At 38.2% G+C, this 27,850-nt stretch overlaps 2 pseudogenes; one reads left to right on the top strand and one right to left on the bottom strand.

Moving 5' to 3' along the window:
* Window positions 1-13,433, top strand: part of LOC127679168 (vomeronasal type-2 receptor 26-like) — a 47,475-nt pseudogene extending 34,042 nt beyond the window's left edge.
* LOC127679608 (uncharacterized) lies at window positions 6,510-6,629 on the bottom strand (annotated as a pseudogene).
* Window positions 13,434-27,850: the final 14,417 nt, after the last annotated feature.

The raw sequence follows: 27,850 nt of genomic DNA, 5'->3' as shown, positions 1-27,850 counted from the left end.
CTGGCTCAAACTCTTCTCCAAATTGACTGGTTAAATCTGACTTCTCTTAGTTTCTGACAGAATTTGCTCTCTTTGGCCTCTTTTCCCTTCCCCCACAGCATTGAGCTGGACTTCCCAGTCCATTCGCGACATCCCTGGCTGGCAGCACCTAGCCTTCCTCTGGTGTTATCTCCGGCCTTTGTTCCGCTGGGAACAATACAGCTGCTTTCACCTTGACAACCAAGGCTGCCTCAGGGAAGTCTCACCTGGAGACCAGCACAGACCTGATAGACTTGAATCAGGCGCTGAGAAGTGGAGCCAAGGAGTTCTCAGCCTACTCCTTGATGTGGGGGGTGGGGGGCAGGGTTGTTTTCTAAAGACTATATATTTTGGCTAAGTAATAGTAAAGTCAGTCTTGATTGGCAAACTGTCATCTTGACTCAAATCTCTTTCGTCGCCTTCCCGTTTATCCCCAGAATTCTCTTCCAGGTCTCCAGTTCACATGTGACCGCGGGCGGCTACAGCCTCACACTAACTTTGGAAATATGTTCTAATCTTTTGACTCCTTTTCAAATTCTGGCTGGTCCTGTCATTACCTGTGTCTAGCTCATTCTTTCTTCAACCTGTCCTTGTATAACTCTCAGTAAAACTCATTGCCCCCCAACCCTCATGCACTATTCCCTTATGTTTCTGACAGAAGCCATCTAGGAAAGGCTGTGACAGGTGAGTAAGATTTCTCCAGATAGCCCACAATTTTTCATGGTTGCAGTGGGTACACTCTGACAGTCAAAGACACCAGAGACCTTGACTCAGATATTGCTTCTCTTTCCTTTCACTAATCCAGAGCTTAATGATTTCTTGTGTATTTACCACCCTATTGGATAGAATTCTTGCAGAATTATTATGAAGATGTACTTTCATGTAGTAATGCTCCTTTGATGAATTCATGATTTCCTAATTGCTGATCTTGATTTTATAGAGCTCCTAAATTGATAAAAGTACCCTTAAGCACCCTAAAGAATTAAAGTTTCAAATAGATCTATGTATATCTTCATGGACTAACTGTACTACAGAAAATAGTCCAGGATTGGAACAAATTAATGATCAGGGAAAAAACATTTATCCAATGTTAGATCCAAGAAATAGATCATAGGTGTACACTGTGAAAAAGCAATTACATATGAAATTTGCTTTGGACTTATAATGAGCTTATACCATGCAACACTGCTTTGAATTTGCAATATTCTTTCTGCTGTAATTCTCTGTTGTTTAACATTTTAAGTATGAGATAATTTTTTCCTTTCATAGAAGATTTTTGTAACTAAAAAGCTATAAAGAAAAAGTTGAAAGCATAAAGGCTTGAAGTAGCCTCTTTCTGCTTCTCCTAATTTATATTTTTCTGTATCTCTGACCTTCTTTCTTTTCTTCTTTCTTTGTTTCTTTTTGTCTTTTTTCTTTCTCTCTCCCTCTCTCACTTTCTTTCTTTTTTCCTTCCTTCTTCCCTCTCTTCCTTCCTTCCTATCTTTCTTTCATTGTTTTTTTTTCTTTCTGGCTCAGAAAGTGTTAACAAACATTGAGCCCCTTCTCTGGTTCCCAAGAGGCACCTGAGTCAAGGACTAAAGAACCCAATAACTATGTTTCTTTTCTTAATCCCCTCCTGCTATCAACAAGTGTCAACTGCAAGAAGTTATCAGCTTTTGGCCAATGATGAAAAAACCAAGTTACTTGCCAAAATCTATCAGTTTCTTCCCCCAGATTTCAGAGAGTTAAATAGCCAGAAGCCATCAGTTTCTGAGCCCCAGAACAGTAATTGTGTGTTAATGGTCAGAGGTCTTCAGCCTTTGTCCTTCATGTCACTGTTTCCCTGGTTGTAGAACCTAAGAGTCCAGCAAGTTATCTCTCTTTCCTGTCTATTCTTGTGAAAGTTGGGTATATCCTATCTCTGACTCATTCTATTAAATCTTTCTCTGATTTGTCACTTTGCCTGCTCCTCAATTACAAGTTACTTTTAAACATGGGTGCTTAATTCTACAAAGTAACTTTTCCTTTATTTGAGATTAAGGATGTATTCTTGGGCTGAGCAATACCATGACTAGGAACAAATAATTTTTCTGTAAATAACACACTGTCAGGGATCACAGTGTGATTAAACATCCCGTGACAGGTATTTCTGAATTTGAATTTTAAATTTATATGTACATTCATATCCTTGTTCATCATCAACATCTCTGTGATACGATAAAAAGAGGCAATACATAGTAATGGGGAACATTATGGCCTTCAATAGATCCAAAAAGTTTTCTCCAATGGAAAAAACTGGGTATATCAATCACACCAAGGCAGGTGAGAGTTGGGTAGTACAAAAGGGATTCTACAATATTTATATATATACTATTATTTAGTTAGAGTTTGATGGGGTTTGTTTTGCTTTGTTTTGCTGTTTTATGTTTTTTTTTTAATAAGTGTTGGGTGATTTGAGTTATTTTGCAGGTGATTCCAGTTTGTTTTTTATGAAAGTACTTAAATTTGAGTGGGTTGAGAGCAGGAAATTACGTTGACAGGAATGGGGGAGGGGAAAGACATAATCAAAATATATACAAACTTTATAATTGTATTAAATATAATGCAATACATTATATAAAAATAAAAATAACCAATTAATAAAATGAACTATAACAAGGATTCAAGAGAGAGACAGAAAGAGAGAGAGAGAGAGAGAGCAAGAGAAAGAAAGAAAGAGAGAAAGACACTTTGGTTTTACACTCTCTAAAAGCATGGTACTTCTTGGTTGTTACAGTACACAGATGATCTGCTGATATTTACAATCTGATGCTAATATTGAATGTCATGAGTTGACTGCCTTCCCTCCTCTCATGTCTCCTGTACAGACTCCTTCATCTGTCTGTAGTCAAAGTTGCCCACTTGGATTTAGGAAAACACCTGTTGAAGGGAAATCATTCTGTTGTTATGATTGTGTCCCATGTCTAGATGGAGAGATTGCAAATGAAACAGGTATTTATAAAATGATTTTGAATGTTGAAATGTCTAGAAATTGTTCTGAATGTTGAAATTTCTAGAAATGATTCAGTATATGTATATTTCCAGAAATGACTCTGAATGTGCAAATGATGTACCATGGGATAGTTGTGAGTAAAACAACACCTGAAGACATATTATATCTGAAGTTATATTTATGCAGCTATCTCCCAATAGTTTAAAACAAGTTCTTGCTGGGTGGAGGTGGCAAAGGTTTTAATCCCAACTCTCAATTTGTAGAACTCTGTATTCAAGGCCATCTTGATAAACATAATGAGTTCAAGGATAGCCAGGGCTGCACAGAGAAACCCTATCTTGAAACAAACAAAAATCTGGATTTCAAGCCAGTCATTTTTGTTACTGATGTTTGTTTATCTGTTCATTTTATTTGCTATACTGTGTGTATTGGTCTTAAACTCCTGGGATCAAGCAACCCTCCAGGCTCAGTCTCCTGTGTGAATATGACCACATGAGTGTTCTGCATCTGGTCCAGCTTTGTCTTCTGCTCAACTACATTGAGTTTAGTTTCTTTTCTTTGTATCCCTGCTTTTAGCTACTGATTCTAATACAGCTACAGCAGTATTAATGAGTAAAGTTATGGCTCCCTGTATATTGCAAACAGTTAGTGATCCCTGTATACCATAAATTATGAGATGTATTTTAAAGCGTAAGCTTATTTACTGCTTAAAATAAATACTAATAATAACCTATGTTTTATTCCCAAGGAAATTATACATTAGAGAAACTATATAAATTACTATTATCATACAAGCTATAGACAGCTGAGACAAAATAGAGATTTATCAAATGAGTGGAAGTGCTAAAAACATTGTATCAGAGTGACATTGCTGGCAGATACAGAACTCATTTCCTGGGATCCTGGGACCCTGGGACCCTGGAACCCTGGAACCCTGGGACCCTGGGATCCTGGGACCCTGGGACCCTGGGACCCTGGGACCCTGGCACCACTTCCGATGGTGAATTGTAGAATCTCCACAAAAATTTGTTTATGACTGAATTAGTATGTCCTGTAGGATTTAATACATTCCCTTTGGAAATACTTTGATACTTGTGGGAGCTCTCATTATGCATTCAATGGTGTGGTAAGCCATTATGAGGTCACTGTACAACCAAGCACTCAGAGATCCCAGGAGAGGAATCATATGTAGGGCTGTGAACAATGTGAAGGGCTGAGTGATGTGTGGGGCTGTGAGTGATGTGCAGGGCTGTGAATGATGTGCAGGGCAGTGAGTGATGTGAAGGGATGCTCTGCCCACTCTTTTGTGCCTGTCCTGCTCTCACTTCTTCCTCAAAATAATTCTGATTGCAAAGCCTCCCCAGAGCACAGCAGCAATGCTTCCTTCCAGTTTTTTGTATTCTTACTCACATCTAACGTCTCTTTCAAAGCACGTTTTGCCATGCCCATTTTGTTCTCCTGAATGAAATCTTTTCTTACCAAAGTCTATGTAAAATTATGCCCTTTGCTTTTTTTCTTTTGTTTTTTGATAGCAAGGTAGTGGTAGACCAGACTACTTCCTGAATGCTGACCTTGCAGACAGCCTTATTCTTTATACCTTTTTTTTTTTAAATTAACTTTGTTTGGTACTTTGTAGATTTCATATACCCCAATCCCACTCATCTTTCCATTCCTTTTTGTTCATGATCTTCCCTTGCAACTTTCTCCTGCACCAAACAAACAGTCGTGTTGTGGAAGCTGTAATGTGCCACAGTGAGTCCCATGTTATACCCTTATGTCCACACTTCTTTGTTTGCCAGTGTTCATTGCAATGACTTGTAGGTCTGTTCTGAGCCTCTGGCTGCTGCTACTATATCAATACTGGAACATCACTGGACTCCTCTCAGATATCTTGTTGTTGTCCAGTATCATGAGTTCCTATAGATTTAAATATGTATGACCAGCCCTTTCATGTACTCCAGCAATTCATAGTGTGGTAGAGGCAGGAGTGTGCAAATTCAAAGCACTGAATCTGGGCCTAGCCTACAAGCTTTCCTGGTCCATGACCTTGGGATCAGGTCATCAGCAACTCCTACTAGGAGGACCAGCTCTACTCTGCTGCTCAGATAAAGTTCAGGGATGCTCTCCCAAGTTCTACAGCTGATAAAGGGCATGGACAGTTTCCCACTCTCACTATCCCAGTGCCAGCTCTTCTGCCTGCTATAACTGTTAAGGGATAATGAAGGGTAGGTGTGAGTTCAACTGGGTCAGCACCACTGGCCAGCAGATAATAGCCAGGGTGGGCTCTCATGACCTTGGGGCTAGTTCTCCTGCAACTCCCACACCCCTTGCCAGTTCTACTGTGCTGGTCAGGCAAGGTTCAGGGCCTAGTCTCCTGAGTGCTGCAGCAGGTAAGGGGCATGGACAACTCTCCTGCTTCTCATGACTTTAGGGCCAGCTCTCCTACCTGCTGTAGGTGGGAAGTGGCAATGAGGAGGTCATCTCTCCCTCATGCATGTGACTGAATAGCAGTCAAGTGTGTGCCACTCTGCTGTGCTCATGCCCTTGTGACTGGGTTCAGCTGTGCCTCATACATACTTCAACACAACTGACAACTCTACTGTGCTGAACATGGGTAGAACGGGACTCTTACTCTTGAGTGCTACAGCTGGTGCAGGACAAAAGGGGGAAGGGTAACTTTCCCTCATCTACTCCATTGCAGAGATAAGAGATAGGGCTATGCTTTCCATGTTGGGGTACGTGACTAATCCGTTAATCCAGGGGTGTGCAGGGCCCACACTCCTAAGTAATACATCTGACCAGGGTGGACTCAGCTCTCCTGTTTTTATGTCTCCAGGACCAGTTTTTCCACAGTGTCTAGGTAAGGGATGGGGCTATTTCTGGACAGCCCTCAGACATTAACATATCCCTAAGTGGCAGGTAAGAACAGGCACAGCAGCCTGGCCTTGGTAAAAGACTCCTGCTGCATCAGGGTCAAACAACTAAATGTGGTCTCCACTGGCAGCACAGGCCAGGACCCAATCATAGTCCTAGGTGTCAACACCTTGTTCCTGGTGGCTATTTCTCATTCGCCTCCAGTCTCCAGTGCTGCCTAAATTCATTGTGTCCACAACTCTTTTTGTTTTTCTTTTCTATTTCTTTACCACCTAACTGTTCTTCTTTGTGGTACCCTGGGTCTCTGAATGTCTGAGGTTATCGTAGGAGTATTATCAGGAGTTAGTTCCTGCTAATGCTTTATAGTGCCAGGTAAGCAGTAACTCTGGCATGGTCTTCCTCCTTTCCACAGTCCTGCACAGTGCCCGACTCATAGTTGTCTCACTGTCCCCAGGCTAGCTCCCTGTCCAGTCCCAATAGCACTGGCATGGTGATCATCTTGGTCTTTCTCCTCATCTGGACTGTGGCCTTCAGTCCTAGAAAGAGTTCTTCTAGTCACTGGCTTACTCCTAATCTTGGAAGCCATTGAGGCCTCTGTATCAGTTACTGGTGGTTTCTCAACCTCTCTTTTTTTTCAGGGGATGGTGTTAGGCTACTAATCATAGATCAAAATGCTAAAGGTAGCTTTTGCCACTCAGCTCTCTACTTCCGGCTTATGCTGATGTGACACATAAGCCATACTTACAACCCTTCTAGGAGCAGGCCTTGCTCTGTACTATGATAAATTTCAAATACCACCATTGATAGATCAAAAGACAAGAAAATATGTTTACCTCATACTCTCTAGGAATTCCATCTCTTTAAGGTACTTTTAGTTTTACCTAATATGTATGTGACAATCTTTCCCTCTTCACCCCATAACAGTAATTTCTGTATATGTGACTGAATCTCTTTTTCTTCATAATATAACATCTGCCAAGTATTGCAGTACACTATCCTTAAATTTGAATTTGTATAAATTTCATAATCAGGAACAATAAATTTTGAGCTATGCCTTAAAATATTAATTTTGAAAAATCAGTTTGTAAGTATGTATGTTTATATTTACTGATAATCAGGATTTTAATTGTGTGATGTAATCCCACTGTACTAAATAATTCTGAGAAAAATACTTCTATCCTCATAATGCATTTAGCACATTTCTTTGCTAGGAATAGAAGCTAAAGCTTTATGTATGCTATGCATGTGCTCTAAACACAGTTGTAACTACAGATCATGTGATTATCACCATAAAAACGTTTCCTTACATGGACTAAATTCAATCAGGCTTACCATATATCTTTTAAATATTCAGGTCTGGGTCTATGGCCCACTGGCTTTCAGTAGCTGCTAATACTTTGTTATATGCTTCTTCGAAATTGCATCTATTCTCCTGTAGGAGTCCAACCAGTTTTATTTCCTGTGTATAATTTTTCCTCAATCTGCCAATGTCTACCTACTTATATCAAATGATATATTATTTAAAATCAAAGAGGAGAATGAGCAGAGCTGAGAGCCAAGCATGTAGAGTTTGGATCATGATCATGAAGAAACCATTATCCCTGAAATGAGCCTGTGTATATACCACCAGAAAATCTTGGTTTGAATGTCTCTTTGAGAGAGAAATTAACAGTATAGAATGATAGATATTTTACTGGTATTTTTAAAAAATATTTTTGGGACATATAAGCTCACAATTGTATATGTAATTGTTTCCCTCCTTCCTTTCTTCTTTAAATTTTGTTTTCTTTTCTTTTTTGTTTTGTTTTCTTTTATTTTGTTTTATTTTGAGAGAAGGTCTGTCTATAAAATCTGTCTGGCCTGGCCAGGAATGTGGTATGTAGACCAGGCTGACTGGTAACCCCCCGGAGTGCTAAAATTACAGGTGTACCATATGGTGCCAAGCTGTAATAATTTTTCTAATTAAAGATGGGTCCCATGCAAGTGTTTTTCAGAGTGAATGAAATCTAAGCCTAGTTAATAAGAATGTCCATTCTACTGCACTTGTCTTAAATATTCAGAGACTTACCTTTATCTATGTCCTCTTTTTTTTTTTAAGGCACTATGTGAAGAAAGTTACTAAATCTTTTTGTAAAAGTATAGGAAACTCGGGTAACTTAAATATATGTAATAAATGTGCATTGAGAATTAAGTGAAAATTATTTTCCTTAAATAAACTTCTAATCAGAGTTTGATATTATGAAACTCACCAAAACATGTGTTTTGTCCTAAGAAAAACTATTTACTACTTCAGGTCTGGACTGATTTACCTTGGACGTGAACTCCTGGGCAAGCCTCACAACTCCCAGATGAACCTCTATTCCCAGGTGCTCTAACATTCCCAGGATTATAGGATGAAAGGTGAGGAGGACTTAACATCTGCAACAGAAACCAAGGTAAAATTGCATCATCAGAACCCAATTCTCCCATCACAGCAAGTCCTGGATACACCATCACACCAGAAAAGCAAGATTCGGATCTAAAATCCCTTCTCATGATGATACTTTAGGACTTTAAGAAGGACATGCATAACTCCCTTAAAGAAATTCAGGAATACATACATAAGCAAGTAGCAGCCCTTAAAGAGGAAACACGAAAATCCCTTAAAGAATTACAGAAAAATACAATAAAAAGGATGAAGGAAATTAACAAAACCATACAAGATCTAAAAATGGAAATAGACACAATAAAGAAATCACAAAAGGAGACAATCCTGGAGTTAGAAAACTGAAGAAAGAGATCAGGAGCCATAGATGCAAGCATTACCAGCAGAATACAAGTGATAGAAGAGAGAATCTCAGATGTAGAAGATACCATAGTAAACATTGACACAACAGTCAAAGAAAATGCAAAATGCAAAAAGCTCCTAAATCAAAATATCCATGAAATTGAGGATAAAATGAGAAGTTCAACCCTATGGATAATAGGTTTAGAAGAGAGCAAAGATTTCAAACTTAAAAAGCCAGTAAATATCTTCAACAAAATTATAGAAGAAAACTTCCCAAACCTAAAGAAAGAGATGCCCAGGAAAATGCAAGAAGTCTACAGAACTCCACATAGACTGGACCAGAACAGAAATTCCTCCTGTCACATAATAATCAAACCACCAAATGCACTAAACAAATAAACAATATTAAAAGCAGTAAGGGGAAAAGGTCAAGTAATATATAAAGGCAGAGATATCAGAATAACACCAGACTTCTCACCAGAAACTATGGAAGCTAGAAAATCCTGGGTGATGTCATACAGACCCTAAGACAACAGAAATGCTAGCCCAGTCTACTATACCCAGCAAAACTCTCAATTACCATAGACAGAGAAATAATACATTCCATGACAAAACCAAATTTACACAATATCTTTCTAGAAACCCAGCTCTACAAAGGCTATTCGATGAAAAATAGCAAAACATGGAGGGAACCACACTCTAGAAAAAGCAATAAATTAATCTTCCTTCAACAAACCCAAAAGATAGCCACACAAACATAATTCCACCTCTACGAACAAAAATAACAGAAAATAACAATCACTTTTCTTATTATTTCTCTATATCAATGGACTCAATTCCCCAATAAAAACATATAGACTACTAGACTGGATATATAAACAGGACCAGCAATTTGCTTCATACAGGAAATGCACCTCAGTGACAAAGACAGACTCTACCTCAGAGTAAAGGTTGGAAAACAATTTTCCAAGCAAATGGTCTCAAGAAAAAAGCTGGAGTAGCCATTCTAATATCAAATAAAATCAACTTTCAACCAAAAGTTGTCAAAAAAGTCTTCATGTTGGTAAAATGAAAACTCTGCCAAGACAAACTCTTAGTTATACTCCAAATATAAGTGTACCTGTATTCATAAAAGAAACTTTACTAAACCTTAAAGCACACATCATACCCCACAAAACAATAGCAGGAGACTTCAACACCCCATTCCCAGCAATGGACATATCATGGTTACAGAAATTGAACAGAGGCAGAGTAAAACTAACAGAGGTATTGAACCAAATGGATCTAACAGATATTTATAGAACATTTAATCCTAAAGCAAAAGAATATACGTTCTTCTCAGCACCTCATGATACCTTCTCCAAAACTGACCATACAATTTGTGACAAAACAGGCCTCAACAGACACAAGAAAATTGAAATAATCTCACACACCCTATCAGATCACCAGGGTCTAAGGCTTGTCTTAAATTCCAACAAAATCAATGGAAAACACACATATACACGGATGCTTAACACCGTTCTACTCATTGATAACATGGTCAAAGAAGAAATAAAGAAAGAAATTAAAGACTTTTTAGAATTTAATGAAAATGAAGACATATTATAGAAAAACTTATGGGACACAATGAAAGCAATGGTAACAGGACAACTCATGGCTCTGAGTTCCTCCAAAAAGAAACTTGAGAAAGCTTATACTAGCAGCTTGACAACACACCTGAAGCTCTAGAATAAAAAGAAGCAAATTTACACAAGAGGAGCAGACAGGAGTTAATAAGCAAACTCGGGACTGAAATCAACCAAATAGAAACAAAAAGAAACATACAAAAAATCAAAAATGCCAGGAGCTGGTTCTTTGAGGGAATCAACAAGATTAAGAAACCCTTGGCCAGACTAACGAAAGGACACAGGGACAGTACCCAAATTAATACAATCAGAAGTAAAAAGGGATATGTAACAACAGAAACTGTGGAAATTCAAAATATCATCAGATCTTACTACAAAAGCTTTATCCTCAAGAAAAATGGAAAATCTGGATAAAATAAATAATTTTCTAGATATATACCAGGTGCCAAATTTAAAACAAGACCAGATAAACCATTGAATAGATAAGGAAACAAAACTGTCTTCTCTTTCCCAATGTATTAAAAATAGTACTTGAAGTTCTAGCTATAGCAATTATACAGCAAAAGGAGGTCAATGGGATATAAATTTGAAAGGAAGAAGTCAAAATATTATTTGCAGATGATACAATCTATCTTATACATAAGTGACTCAAAAAATTCCACCAGAGAACTCCTAAAACTGATAAACAAATTCAGCAAAAGAGGCTTGATATAAACTTAACTCAAACCAATCAATAGCCTTCTTCTAATCAAAGGATAGACAGACTGAGAAAGAAATTAGGGAAATGACACTCTTCACAATAGTCACAAACAATTGGTGTGAGATTCTACTTCACACCAGTCAGAATGGCTAAGATAAAAAGCTCAGGTGACATCAGATGCTGGCAAGGATGTACAGAAAGAGGAAATCTCCTTCATTGCTGCGGGGATTGTAGGCTGGTACAACCAATCTGAAAATCAGTTTTGCAGCTCCTCAGAAAATTGGACATAGTACTAACTGAGGACCCATCTCTGCCACTCCTGTGCATATACCAAGAAGCTGCTCCAACATGTAATAAGGACAAATGATCCACTATGTTTATAGCAGCTTTATTTATAATAGCAAGAAAAATATGTGTTATATTTACACAATGGAGTACTACTACATAATTTGGTCTTCCTTGTTTTTGAGCTTCATGTGGTCTGTGAAATGTATCTTGAGTATTCAGAACTTTTGGGCTAATATCCAATTGTTAGTGAGGGCATACCATGTGAGTTCCTGTATTTCACTCAGGATGATATTTTCTAGTTCCCTCCATTTGCCTAAGAATGTTGTTAATTCATTATTTTTTATAGCTGAGTAGTACTCCATTGTGTAAAAAAAATGTCTTCTGGCCCTTTCCATAATAACAACCAAGAGTTCTGAGGAATAAGAGCACCAAGCGTCATTGTGGTAGAGAAAGCAGAAAGGGCATAATAGCCAGAAAGAGGATATCTGTAGGAAAGTAGAATTCATCAGAAATTACAGGTTCCTGGAGTATATAAACTCACAGAGTAGCACTAGATCAAGGCAGATCAAGCCAGACAAAATCCCAGCAAGAATGGGGAATAGGATCACAAACTCTCACTCCTGGCTAGAAACTATTACCAGTTGATATCTGCTAGAGAGAAAGAGTCAGGTTGTTTTTGTCTATGTGTTTATTTTCTTCAGATATGTGGTCCTGATAGGCTGCCTACATTATGGCAGATGGACCTGTAGTGGCATGAATACAGGCAGCATTAAGTGAACTCAGTGGTCCAAAAAAATAAAAAGGGAATAAAGTTGGGAGAAAAAATTGTTTGAGGGACAGAGAGGAGTTGCAAGGGGAAGAAATTGGAGGTAGACTTGATCAAAACACATGATATGCATGTATGATATTCTCAAGTAACAAACAATTTTTAATAGCCAAAGGGAACAAAAAGAAAAATAGTAAAAGCTTCAAAATGAACTTTCTCTTATTTTCATATGTAATCAACTATGCTTTCATGCATCTGATTTCCTCTCTACATCATTTGTACATTTCTGATTCTCTCATATTTCTTAAGCCCACTCACTTTCTGAATATATTATGGATACAGTGCATCTATTATTCTCTCAGAAAAAATTAACTTATTCATTTATTGTTTTTCAATATTATGGTTCAGTGAATACATCCATGGACATTTTCTCGATAATTCAACAATTCTTCTGTGTAAGTTATACATCTCATAGGTACATCGGGAGATTTATGGATGGACTAGAATAAACCAATTTGCCTCATTTTCAGATATGGATCAATGCATCAAATGTCCTGAAGATCAGTATCCAAATAAACAGAAGAATCAATGTCTCCCTAAAATTATGGCATTTTTGTACCATGAAGATACTCTCGGTGCTGTTTTGGCCTCCATGGCCATTAGTTTATCTGCATTTTCAGCTATGATTCTAGGATTATTTATCCACTATCGGAACATATCCATAGTCAGAGCAAATAACAGAAATCTCAGTTATCTCCTCCTTGCTTCACTAATGTTAGTTTTCTTTTGCTTATTAATATTCATTGGCCAACCTAGAACAGTCACTTGTGTCTTGAGACAAATGATTTTTAGGGTTGTATTTTCAGGTGCCATTTCTGCTATCTTGGCAAAGACTTTCATTGTGGTTGTGGCCTTCAAAGCCATCAAACCACAATGTGGTTAAAATGTGAATGGTGACCCAACTCTCAATCGCTATAGTCTGCTGTGGTTCCATTATTCAAGTGTGCATCTGTGCAGTCTGGCTGGGAACATACCCCCCTTTCCCTGATGTCAACATGCAGACAGAGTTTGGGCAAATCATCCTCTGGTGTAATGAGGGGTCCACCCTTGCTTTCTACTGTGTTCTGGGGTACTTGGGCTTTCTGGCCAGTTTCAGTTTGCTTATTGTGTTTCTGGCAAGAAGGCTACCTGACAGCTTCAATGAGATAAAAATAATCACATTTAGCATGGTGGTTTCCTGCAGTATATGGATTTCTTTTGTACCTACTTATCTAAACTCCAAAGGCAAAACCATGGTGGATGTGGAAATTCTTTCAATTCTGGTTTCTTGTGCTGGCTTACTGGGCTGTATATTTCTTCCCAAATGCTATGTGATCCGATGGGGGTCAGGTGGCCATTTGAGAAATAAGTCCTTTAAATAACTTCCTTCTTTTTTTTTAATGACTTCCTTCTCAAGACAAAGAAATCTATTGTGATTTGCATAAAATGAACCATCTTGGAATATTCAAAAGAGTGGTGTGATGTTAATGCATTTCACCAAATAATGGCATCTGCAATTTAATCACCTGTCCCTGCCATCCTTGGAGCCAATTGGACACAGCAAACCAAGCCAACACGGGCTAGAGAGTTGCCAACTAGAGGTTATTTTTGGTGTGTCTACTAGATGTTTCTTTCAATCACAGTTTTTTTTTTTTAAACAAAAGTAGCAGGAATGGAAAAGATTAAGTTTAAGAAGGGGAGTTCGATATTTTTTGCCTGCTGGGACAGAAAAGGATCACTAGGTACTGTATCAGCCTGAGCTTTAGATCTCTGGTGGTGCAAACCGCCAGGGGTCTGCCTGCACTCAAGAACTGAGCACATAGGCGGTTTGTCTGCCAGCCTGCCAGGCGCAGGGCCTGTGTCCTGCCCAGAGTGCTGCAGAAGGAGAGAAGCCCCGCGGCCATACTCGCTGACTGCCTGCCAGGACAGAAAACGGTCACTAGGTACTGTATCACACTGAGCTTTAGATTTCTGGTGGTACAAGCCACCAGGGGTCTGCCTGCACTCAGGAACTGAGCACATAGGTAGTTCATCTGCAAGCCAATCCATCACTGCACCTGTGTCCTATGTGAGAATCAACAGAGGGAGTGACCCCCACCACACCATCTTCGCTCCATAATAGAGCAGACAGAGAACACCTGGTTGAACTTGACAACATAAGTATAACATTGCTTGAGGCAAGACTGAGAAGGGCTCCAAAGGTACAGAAGAGGAAGGCAGCATATCAGTAATCTGTGCCAGAGGAAACCCAGTCATCCAGTGTTGCAGAGATAACCTTAAAGATTCACAGTAGGTTGAAGCACTAGCCAGTGACAATAAAACCTGGGAGAACTAGATGACTAAAGGCAAACATAGGAACATTACTGACATAAACCAAGGCATTATGGCAGCGTCTGAACCCCATTCTCCAACAATAGCAAGTCCTAGATACCTCAACACACAGGAAAAACAAGATTTGGATTTAAAATCACTGGTCATGATGCTGGCACAGGAACACATGAAGGACATACTAAAAGAAATTCAGGAGAAAATGGATCAAAAATTAGAAGCCCTTACAAGGGAAACAAAAAAATCATTGAAAGAAATTCAGGAGAATACAAAAGCCAATAAGGAGGAAATGCAAAAATCACTTAAAGAAATACAGGAGAACTTTGATCAACAGGCAGGAGTCATGAAAGAGGAAACACCAAAATCTCTTAAAGAATTAGAGGAAAACACAAACAAGCCAATGACAGAACTGAGCAAAAACTTCCAGGATCTAAAAACAGAAGTAGAAACAACTAAGAAAGCACAAAGGGAGACAACTTGGGAGATAGAAAACCTTGGGAAGAAATCAGGGACCATAGACACAAATATCAACAGCAGAATACAAGAGATAGAAGAAAGAATCTCAGATGCTGAAGATACCATAGAAACCATGGACTCAACAGTTAAAGAAAATGCAAAATGCAAAACGCTTGTAACCCAAAAGATCCAGGAAATCCAGGACACAATGAGAAAGCCAAATCTAAGGATTATAGGCATTGATGAGAGTGAAGATTTAAAACTTAAAGGGCCATCAAATATCGTCAACAAAATTATGGAAGAAAACTTCCCTAACCTAAAGAGAGAGAGATTCCCATGAATATAAAAGAAGCCTACAGAACTCCAAACAGACTGGACCAGAACAGAAATACATCCCGTCACATGATAATCAAACCCCCAAATGTACTAAACAAAGAAAGAATACTTAGGGCAGTTAGAGAAAAAGGGCAAGTAATATATAAAGGAAGACCTATGAGAATTGCATCAGATTTCTCACCAGAGACCATGAAAGCTAGAAGATCCTGGGTGGAGCTCATGAAGACTCTAAGAGAACACAAATGCCAGCCGAGACTACCATACCCAGCGAAACTCTCAATTGCGATAGATGGAGTAACCAAGATATTCCATGACAAAACCAAATTTACACAATATTTTTCTACAAATCCAGCCCTACAAAGTATAATAGGGGGAAAACTCCATTACAATGAGGGAAGCTATACCCTGGAAAAAGCAGAATATTAAGCTTCATTCATCAAACCCAAAGAAGATAACCCCACACATATAAAATTAAAATAAAAAAATGATAGGAAGCAATAACCACTACTCCTTAATATCTCATAACATCAACGGACTCAATAAAAAGACATAGACTAACAGACTGGTTACGTAAACAGGACCCTACATTTTGCTGCATACAGGAAACACACCTCAGTGTCAAAGACAAAAACTACCTTAGAGTAAAAGGCTGGGAGACAATTCTACAAGCAAATGGTCCCAGGAAACAAGCCAGAGTTGCCATTCTAATTTCAGATAAAATTGACTTTCAACCTAATGTCATCAAAAGAGACATGGAAGGTCACTACTTGCTGGTCAAAGTAAAAACCCAAACAGAAGAATTCTCAATCCTGAACATCTATGCCCCAAATACAAGAAATTTTCATATTAAGAAATCAAGAAATTTTCATAAAATAAAATTTACTAAAGCTCAAAGTACACATTGCACCTAACACAATAATTGTGGGTGACTTCTACACTCCACTCTCACCAATGGACGGATCAGGAAAACAGAAACTAAACAGGGAGACAATGAAACTAATTGAAACTTTGAACCAATTGGAGTTAACAGATATATATAGAGAGAACTTTTCATCCCAAAGCAAAAGAATATATCTTTTTCTCAGCACCTCATGGTACCTTCTCCAAAATAGATCATATAGTTGGTCACAAGACAGACCTCAACAAATATAAGAACATTGAAATAATCCCATACCTCCTATCAGATTACTACGGAGTAAAAGTGGTCTTTAGTAACAGTAAAAATAACAGAAAGCCCACATACACATGGAAACTGAACAATACTCTACTCAATGATACCTTGGCCAAGGAAGAAATAAAGAAAGAAATCAAAAATTTCTTAGAATTTAATGAAAATGAAGGCACAACATACACAAATCTATAGGACACAATGAAAGCAGTGCTAAGAGGAAAACTCATAGCTTTGAGTGCCTCCAAAAAGAAATTTGAGAGAGGATACACTAGAAGATTAACGGAACAACTGAAAGCCCTGGAACAAAAAGAAGCTAATTCACCCAGGAGGAGAAGAAGACAGGAAATCATCAAACCCAGGGCTGAAATGAATAAAGTAGAAACCAAGAGAACCATACAAAGAATCAACAAAACCAAAAGCTGGTTCTTTGAAAAAATCAACAAGATAGATAAACCCTTAGCCATACTAACCAAAGGGCACAGAGAAAGTACCCAAATTAACAAAATTAGAAATGAAAATGGAGATATTACAACAGAAACCGAGGAAATTCAAAAAACATCAGATCCTACTGCACAAACCTGTACTCAACACAACTGCAGAATCTGGAGGAAATGGATATATTTTTTAGACCGATACCAATTACAAAAATTAAACTAGGATCAAATAGACCATCTAAACAGACTCATAACCCCTAAAGAAATAGAAGGGGTCATAGATAGGCTTCCGACCAAAAAAAGCAAAGGACCAGATGGTTTCAGTGCAGAATTCTATCAGACCTTCAAAGAAGACTTAACACCAATACTCTTCAAACTTTTCCACCAAATAGGAACAGAAGGAACACTACCCAACTCCTTCTTCAAAGCCAATATTACGCTGATACCAAAACCACACAAAGATCCAACTAAGAAAGAGAATTTCAGGCCAATTTCCCTCATGAATATCGATGCAAAAATAGTAAATAAAATTCTTTCCCACCTAATCCAAGAACACATAAAAACGATCATTCACCATGATCAAGTAGGCTTCATTCCAGGGATGCAGGGATGGTTTAATATAAGGAAATCCATAAATGCTATCCACTATATAAACAAACTCAAAGAAAAAAACCACATGATCATTTCATTAGATGATGAAAAAGCATTTGACAAAATTCAGCATGCTTTCATGCTAAAAGTCCTGGAAAGGACAGGAATTCAAGGCCCATATCTAAACATAGTAACAGCAATATACAGCAAACCGGTAGCCAACATCAAACTTAATGGAGAGAAACTTGAAGCAATCCCACAAAAATCAGGGACTAGACAAGGCTGCCCCCTCTCTCCATATCTTTTCAATATAGTTCTTGAAGTCCTAGCTAGAGCAATTAGACAACAGAAGGAAGTCAAAGGGATACAAATTGGAAAGGAATTTGTCAAACTATCACTATATGTAGATGATATGATAGTATACTTAAGTGACCCTAAAAACTCTACTAGAGAACTCCTACAGCTGATAAACAACTTCAGCAAAGTGGCTGGCTACAAAATCAACGCAAGCAAATCAGTAGCCTTTATATATTCAAAGGATAAGCAGACTGAGAAAGAAATTAGGGAAATGACTCCCTTCACAATAGCTACAAACAGCATAAAGTATCTTGGGGTGACTCTAACCAAACAAGTGAAAGACCTATATGACAAGAACTTCAGATCTCTGAAGAAGAAAATTGAAGATCTCAGAAAATGGAAAAATCTTCCATGCTCGTGCATTGTCAGGATTAATATAGTTAAAAAGGCCATCTTGCCAAAGGCAATCTACAGATTCAATGCTACCCCCTTAAAAACCCCAACCCAGTTCTTCATAGAGCTAGAAAGAGCAATTCTTAAATTCATCTGGAATAACAAAAAACCCAGGATAGCTAAAACTATTCTCAACAGTAAAAGAACTTCAGGGGGATTCAGGATCCCAGACTTTAATCTTTACTACAGAGCAATAGTGATAAAAACTGCATGGTATTGGTACAATATCAGGCATGCGGATCAATGGAATAGGATTGAAGACCCAGAAATAAACCAACACACCTATGGTCACTTGGTCTTCGACAAAGGAGCTGAAAGCATCCGGTGGAAAAAAGATAGTCTTTTCAACAAATGGTGCTGGTTCAATTGGAGGTCAGCATGCAGAAGAATTCGAATCGATCCATTCTTATCTCCTTGTACTAAGCTCAACTCCAAATGGATCCAGGACCTCCACATAAAACCTGACACACTGAAACTAATCGAAAAGAAACTAGGGAAGTCCCTGGAGGACATGGGCACAGGGGAAAAGTTCCTGAATAGAACACCAATAGCTTACACTCTAAGATCAAGAATTGACGAATGGGATCTCATAAAACTACAAAGTTTCTGTAAGGCAAAGGACACTGTGAAAATGACAAAATGTCAACCAACAGATTGGAAAAGGTTCTTCACCAACCCTAAATCTGACAGAGGGCTAATATCTAATATATGCAAAGAATTCAAGAAGGTAGAACCCAGAGAACCAAATAACCCCATTAAAAAGTGGGGTACGGAGCTAAACAAAGAATTTTCACATGAAGAACTTTGGAGAGCTGAGAAACACCTTAAGAAATGTTCAACATCATTAATATTAGGGAAATGCAAATCAAAACAACCCTGAGATTTCACCTCACACCAGTCAGAATGGCTAAGGTCAAAAACTCAGGAGACAGTAGGTATTGGCGAGGATGTGGGGAAAGAGGAACACTCCTCCACTGTTGGTGGGATTGCAAGATGGTGCAACCACTTTGGAAATCAGTCTGGCAGTTCCTCAGAAAACTGGGCATGACACTTCCTGAGGACCCTGTTATACCACTCCTGGACATATATCCAGAGGACTCCTCAGCATGCAATAAAGACACATGCTCAACTACGTTCATTGCAGCCCTATTGGTAGTAGCCAGAAGCTGGAAAGGACCCAGGTGTCCTTCAACGGAGGAATGGATACAAAAAATGTGGTATATTTACACAATGGAATACTATTCAGCCATTAGAAACAATGAATTCATGAAATTCTTAGACAAATGGATGGAGCTGGAGCACATCATACTAATGAGGTAACCTAGTCTCAAAAGATCAATCATGGTATGCACTCACTGATAAGTGGATATTAGCCCAGAAACTTTGAATACCCAAGACATAGTCCACAAATTAAATGATGTCCAAAAAGAATGGAGGAGTGGCCCCTGGTCTGCACTCAGTGCCAGAGTATTGGGGAATTCCAGATCAGGGAAGCGGGAAGGGGTAGATGGAGGAACAGGGGGAGGCAAGAGGGCTTATGGGACTTGTGGGGAGTGGGGACCCAGAAAACAGGAAATCATTTGAAATGTAAATAAAAAACATATCAATAAATAAAAAACAATGAGAGTTCGTCATTTGTGTGGAAACAAACCTAGCTAGCAGATGTTTAAAATTTTGCTTCCTCTCTGTTAGTCAAGTGCAGGGCTACTCTTTTTATTCAATATAAATTAATTTCAAAGTAATAACAAGTTTTGTAACAGAAATTTAATATCTCTGCTTCTCACTTTTGTAGTGCCTTCCAAACAAGACAATTTAGCAGGTATGTTTGAGAGTCTTGGAGGGCTTTGTGTTCTTCTCTATGCTCAGGTAGAACAAGAAGGATGAGAGCTTAGGAAGAGTTGCAGGGGAAGTCAGGCATCCTTACCCTGAGGATCTTCAACACATCAGTGGATAGAGAGTCTCAAGAGAAAGGGAACAGCCTCCATGGGAAGTGTTTTACTCAATTATTAGAGTTAGGAGTTTCAATTTGTCTTCACACAGTGAAAGATGATATCATTTATGCCATTGGGATCTATTCTCAAGGAGGTCATGTGTCTGATGATAAATGTGGGCATGGAGAAGAGGTATAAGGTCAGGAATTCAACAGGACATGGAGAGTCATGGAATCATATATCCTAGACCATGAGGGTTTTCAGGTATTTGCTTTTATCTAGCCAAGAACGTACTTTAAGCACGATCGCCCAATCATGCCAAGAGCCATCTCAAGTTGAAGCTTTCAGCATTGGGAAGAATCACTGCTCAACCATGGTCAAAAATGTGCTCAGAAGTTGCTACATGGTAAAAAATGGTTTTGCTTATGTTTTAGAACATGGCTTACTTATATCTTCCATAGTTCCTAAGCAGAGAGTTTTGCAAACTGAAATATTGGACAGAGTACCATCGTAAGACCAAGAAACATTTTAGATATTCTGAGTCTACTTTCTGTCTCATTTATTGTGTATGTTTTACTTATCTCAACTTATATCCTATGGGACTGAGTTGTTTCTATTTGCCATAAAAACAGCACAGATTCCATTGTAATCTTCTTTGATATTGGTATAATAAAGTTTGTTCCAAATATATTACTTTCTGGACAAAGAAACACTTGTGTTCAAAGTGTCTGTAGCTGTGCACTCATGGGGTTTTACTACCTTAAAGAGGAAGACATCCCACTCTTAAAAGCTACCCGGCAGATTGACACCCTGAGTGTAGGGATGGAGCAGGCTCATGTACCTGTAAAGGGATGCTACCCAGCTAGGGGGGATGGAGTCCTTGATTCGGTCTTGATTGTGTGGGGCAGAAGCCTGAGTACCTGTGGAGTAGGCCCGGCTGGGTGGGGGAGTCTTTGGTCCAGTCTGTCTGCTGAAAAAGCTGTGAAGCCTTTTCCATTGTTCCAACATGGCAGGTTTAGATAAGGAGAGACAGCCCATGATTTTCAAGTTCTATTATAGAAGAGTAGAGTGAGAGATGGGAGGTAGAGAAATGAAAGCCAGCCATGACCACTTAGAAAGAGGGGGAAGATACTAGAGAATGGAAAAGATAAGAGAAAAAGAGAGCAAGAGAGAAGAAAAGAGCCTAAGTGAAAAGGGCAAAAGAGAGGGGCAAAAGAGCAAGGAAGAGCCAAGAATACCCTTTCATAGTGGACCTGGCTACCTGGCTGTTGCCAGCTAACTATGGATGAGAGTAAACCTGGTTGTAGCCAGGTGACTATGGCGGTGGAGTCCAACCAGAGCACTAGAGACCTGGGTCCTGGAACATGGCTCTACATGACTGATGCCCACAGGGTTATGGAGTGCAGGGACCACATGTCAGGAGCCTAAGTGTCTGGGAGCATGACTCACGGTTCTGCCCCTTGTAGAATATTTTACTGTGTCTTCAGAGTAAGCCTCACTCAATCAGTCAACAGATGCTTTTCACAGTCCTACACATGAGTATAAAGAAATCCCTGTTTTCTAGAGCCAGTTTCTCTCTTGAAGCCATGTACCATCATGCTACAAGCCAAGTATAGCACTGAGAGAGACATAGACTGCTTCATAGGCAGTTCCAGGTGGATGACAGGAATTTCACATCTTGCTTGGTGCTTCTCTGAAAGATTAAGTAACTGTTCATCCAAAATGTGTTGGTGACTAAATGTTCAGACATTCAAGTATGTTGTAGCTGGTCATATCGTGGCAATTGCTGTATGGTTAATGGAGGTTATTCATTATCTACTTTCTCAAAAAACAATACAAATTTACTATTTGATTTTGATTAATAAGTATATGGTTGAATAATGTCTTAAAAACTCATAAATTATTTGGGAACTTTTCATTATATAAACAATCTTTTCATGCCACTTTCCTTAAGAAATATTAGAATGGTAGACACCACCTGTTTCCCTTCTTCACCCGTGTTCTCCAGAGGGAAAACTCATCATGAGCTTCATGTTGATTTCTTTGCTTTTTTAAATATTTATTTCCATTCTTAAATTTTACATTGTAAAATTGCCAGTTTTCACTCTTATGTAAATATGGCATAACATGTATTCTCTGATTTCTTAAGCCTGCTTTGGGAGTTTACACATGTAGTCATCTATGATATAGCTAAATTTAGTCTTTTTTGCTTATGAGTATTAAATCTCTGTACAGAAAATTATTTCAATAAGCACCAGATTCTCTTCATTATAGAAATTGGGACTTTTATCATTTTCCTATTGCATATGAAATTTCTTCTATTTCTAGATTAATCTACTTGTATACATATTATTTAGAATTTCAATCTATAATCATTATTGTAGTGATAAATATTAATTTGTCAGTAACTACTGAATTATTTTCTAAATTGCATTTGATTAATTGGGACCTCAATACGGTATCTAAAATATGGAATCTGTACAAATTAATTAGTCATTGTCTAACTTAACTGTTATCACATTGTGATTATAAAATGATATTTCTTTTTGTTTTAACTTATACTGACCTGATGAATAATCAGATTTCAATCTATACTTTCTGGGAAATTCTAAAGTTACACAGTGATGTAAAAATAGTTTTTCTTGCATGGAGAGATGGCTCAGCAGTTAAGAGTGCTGACTGTTTTTCCAAAATTCCTGAGTTCAAATCCCAGCAACAACATGGTGACTCACAACCATCCTTAATGAGATCTGAGGCCCTCTTCTGGGGTGTCTGAAGACAGCTACAGTGTACTTACATATAATAAACATATACATCTTTAAAAAATAGTTTTCTTTTTTCATCCCATCTAGAATTTTCTGGGCTCCCACAATATCTAGAATAATGTTCTCTTTTCATGGCTTTTCTCTGACTTCATCCTTGAACATTCTTTTCCTTGGTTTCTAACTGCTACATTACAGGATGTAACAATAAATAGTATTATTCAATGCTTAACATATCTTAAATTCTATTTTATATTTCATTTGTGGGTAAGAGCATATGATTATCTCAAAGAACAACTTTAGCATCCAAGTCTTTCAGTACAGTTCTTTATTGATTCCTAACAAAAGCATTTGAAAAAAATATGACCTGGTTTTTCCAGAAGTCAGTTTCTAACTTAGTGGGAAGTTTTATAAATTTCAGTCAAAGTACAGGGGACATATCTTCTGTATTTCCATTGCTTCTTAATACTGAATTAGAGACAGAGGCCACTGTAACTTTTGTCATTTTAAAACATCTTTATATAAATGCATGCTTCATGTTGAATACATCTTAGCTTCCTCTCCCATTAACCCTCAAGTTTCCAAGACCAGATTTGTCTCTACTTTTACCATGTATGTCTTACAATTGCAATTCACAATTACAAAAATATAAATGTATATACAATACTAATATTTTAATGTTACTTTTATTTTAATGTCATTTATTCTAATACTGTGAAGGATGTCACAGGATTTTGTATTGGGTTACACTGAACCAGTAGATTACTTTTGGTACAATAATTGTTTTCAAAATATTATTCCCTCCAAAACCTGAGCATAAGAGTTCTTTTCATATTCTGGTGCCTTATATAATTTTTTTCAGTGATTTAAAGTGTTTATTATTGAAGTCTTTCACTTTCTTGGTTAGGTTCTGTCCAAGATATGTACTTTTATGATTTTTTTTAAGAATGTATTCCTGATTCATTTTCCAGAATATTTGTTATTGGTTAGAGGGAATAACATATTTTGAATATGCTTGTATCTTGATACTTTGCTGGACTTTTTGAAATTTTAAATATGGTAGAGTTTTAGAATCTTCACTCACAAAATCATGTTATCTGCAAATAAGGAAATGCTGGCCCCTTCCTTACCTGCTTGTATTCTTTTTATTGCTTTCTCTTGTTTTATCAATAATTATCTCCTTGTACAAAGCTCAAGTCCAAGTGGTTCAAGAACCTCCACATAAAACCAGATAGACTGAATCTGATAGAGGAGAAATTGGTAAAGAGCCTCCAACACAAGGCCACACAGGACATTTTCCTGAACAGAATACCAATGGCTCAAGCTCTAAGATTAACAATTGACAAAGGGGACCTCATGAAACTGAAAGGTATCTGTAAGGCAAAGGAAACTGTGAATAAGACAAAAGGCAACCTAAAGATTGGGAAAAGATCCTTACTAACCTTTCATCTGATAGAGGGCTACCATCTAAAATATACAAAGAACTCAAGACATTAGACCAGAACACCAAATATCCCAATTAAAAATGGGGTATGAAGTTAAACAGAGAATTTTCAACCAATGAATCTCAAAAGACTCTGAAGCACTTAAAGAAATGGTCAACATCCTTTAGTCATCATGGAAATGCAAATCAAACCACCCTGATGTTCCTTCTTATACCACTCAGATTGGCTAAGATCAAAAACTCAGCTGACAGCAGATGCTAGCAAGAATGTGGAGCAAGACGAACACTCCTTGATTTTTGATGGGTTTGAAAACTTGTAGAACCACTTTGGAAACATGGAAGTTCCTCAGAAAGTAGGAAAGAGTTCTTTCTGAAGATTCAGATATACCACACCTGGGAATATACCCAAAAGATGCTTCAACATATGACAAGGACACATGGTCCACTATGTTCATAGTATCCATACTTATAATAGCCAGAAGCTGGATACAACCCAGATGTCTCTCAACAGAAGCCACTATTGACCTGGCATATATTACATGTGGGACACCATTCTAAAAAATGATTTGTGCCTATTTTTTAGAATGTGCAGAGTGCCTTTCTGATTTAAGTAAGAACTTGCTTCAGTTGTTCATATGTAGGTTTTGTTTGTTTTACCTTCTGGAAAGTCTCTTACGAGGGCTCTTCCTAACTCTGTGGGAAGATCCACTTCAAATGTTTACACAAGTTTCTAAGCTTTAGATCCATTTATTATGTTTTGGTCTTTTTTGGAGCCCACAATCCTAAATGGGTTGCCTTCCTCAAACTTGTTCCTTTGAAGCTCAGGGATTGATGCAGGGCAGAAGCTGAAAGATTTCTAGAACCAAAGGTTATGTTTTTCAGATACAAGTGACTAATTCTCACACACACATAAACTTACAGAGACTATGGCAACATGCACAAAACCAATATACATTCAAGCCAGGACTGAGAACAAGAAGTGGACACTCAGTCCCATTCTGTAATTGAGAAGCCATTTGCAATGGATACCTGAAGGTAACGGGAAAATCAGTTTTATCCAGCGGAGCTTCCTAGGGGTACAGGTGGTACTATATGACCATCTGAGAGGCAATACATCTAGATGTGAAGCTAAGTGCAACTCTGACTAAGTCAGCTGGGTTTGTGTTCTAATGTCCCAGACATTGGAATGGGGTGTGCTGACTGGCAGCTCTGTCTGTACAGCCTTCCTGGAAATTCTGCCAAAAGACAGGCCTTCCGAATAGAGGATGCCCAGGGTCTGTTTGTTTGCTCCTATTCTGAGATAGCAGAATTCAGATTCTTATCACCTTACTTTTTTCTGATATACTTACTATATTTTACTACAGTCCTTAGACGCTGCCTTGGACAAGAACATCTAACAAAAAACAGCTCTAGAATAAGAACTACTCTCTGACTTTCCACCTAACAAAGCTTTGAAAAGAGCCTGCAAAAGTGCTTGGGTAGCTTGGTGGCTGAGAGTTTCCCTGGCTTGTATAGGCCCTGGATCCTATCTCTAGTCCTGAAAGCAGAAGATGAGACAAAAAGCAATTTACTGTCTAAATTATTATTCAATTTCTTTTTTTGTGTGTGCCCTGCTTAGAGTATTCTCTATTTTAAGAACAAAAATTGCATCTTAGTAGGTGATAAAAGCAAATAAACATCCAAGAATGTGGTAAAAACACAGATGTCCAGGGACAAAGATGGAACAGAGAAAGAGGGAATGGCAAACCAAATACTGTGTCAAATTGAGACCCATCCCATGGGCAAGAACCAATCCCTGACACTATTAATGATAGTCCATTATGACTGCAGACAGGAATCTACCATAACTGTCCTCATAGAGGTTCCACTAAGCAACCAATTGAAAGAAATTCAGAACCGCATAGCAAAATATAAGATGGATCTTCATTAACTTGAATGCAGATTTTGTGCAAGATGATAAGTATGAATCTACTTTCATTCTTCTACATGTAGACATATAGTTAGACCATCACCATTTGTTGAGGATTCTTTCTGCTGTTCATTGTATGGTTTGAGCTTCTTCATCAAAAATCAAGTGAGCTAGGGGTATGATTTTACTTTTGAGTGTTTAATTTAATTCCACTGCCCAATATGTATTTTTCTTTACCAATACAAAGCAGTTTTTTTTAACACTATTAATCTGTAGTACAACTTGAGGTCAGTGAAGGTAATTTCTCAAGAAGTTCTATTATTGTTTAAGATTGTTTTGGCTTTCCTGGGTTTATTATTTTTCCCTATGAAGGTCAAAATTGCTCTTATAAGGTCTATAAACAATAGGGTTGGAATTTGATGGAGATTACATTGAATCAGACAATTGCTTTGGGTAAGATGGTCATTTTCACCCTTAATTCTACCTACATATGATCATGGGAGATCTTTCTATCTTCTGATATGTCCTTTAATTTCTTTCTTCAGGGACATATTCTTCTGATCATGCAGATTATTCACTTGAATGGTTAGAGTTACACCAAAATATCTTATGTTATTTGTGGTTATTATAAAGAGTATTGTTCATAATTTCTTGTTTTCTTGAGTTAATTTTGTATCCAGTCTCTTAGTTGAAGCTGTTAATAAGTTGTGATAATTCTCTGGTAGAAACTTTGGGGTCATTTTCTTTCCAGTAACTGTGCAGATGGGTGCTGTCAGGAGTGCAGGGAACACAGCACTGGCAGAGTAGCTGGCACAGGGTCCTTCAGGGTTCACCTGCACCCAGGAGCTGGGCTGCTTCATGGCCGTCTGTGCACTAGTCCTGCCAGGGGAGAACTGGTCTCCAGGGAGTGCTTTGACTCTGGGGTTTGGAGATGAGATCTCCCTTTTCTCTCTAGTGATTGTGCAAGGGAGTACTGCCAGGAGTGCAGGGAATACAGGAGTGTCAGAGAAGCTGGGACAGGTGTACCCAGGAGCTGGGCTGAGCACAACCCTCTGTGTCAGGAGATAGCTGGTTACCCTGTGATGCTGACACAGGCTTGCAGACCTACAGGAGGGAAAAGCTCTGGACAGAGACAGCAGGACCAACTAATACCAGAAGTAACCAGATGGCAAAAGGCAAATGCAAGAACAATGACAACAGAAACCAAGGCAAAAGGCACCATCCAAACCTAGTTCTTCCACAATAGCAAGACCTGGATAACCCAAGACAGTGGAAAAGCAAGATTGGTATTTAAAATCATAGGTCATGATGCTGATAGAGGACTTTAAGAAGGACATAAATAACTGCCTTAAAGAAATATAGGAAAACACAGCCAAAGAGGTGAAGGAATTGAAGAAAACCATCCAGAATCTAAAAATGGAATTAAAAGCAATAAATAAATCACAAAGGGAGAGAATTCTGGAGATAGAAAAACCTAGGAAAGAAATCAGGAGTCATAGATGCAAACATAAACAGCAGAATACAAGAGATAGAAGAGAGAATCTCAGATGCAGAAGATACCATAGAAAACATTGACACAACAGTCAAAGAAAATGCAAAATGCAAAAATCTCCTGATCAAAGATATACAGGAAATACAGGACACAATGAGAAGACCAAACTTAAGGATTGTAGGTATTAAAGAGAGT

This window comes from Apodemus sylvaticus, chromosome 2 (assembly GCF_947179515.1).
Source record: "Apodemus sylvaticus chromosome 2, mApoSyl1.1, whole genome shotgun sequence".
NCBI lineage: Eukaryota > Metazoa > Chordata > Mammalia > Rodentia > Muridae > Apodemus > Apodemus sylvaticus.
This window is presented reverse-complemented; position numbering and strand designations above follow the sequence as displayed.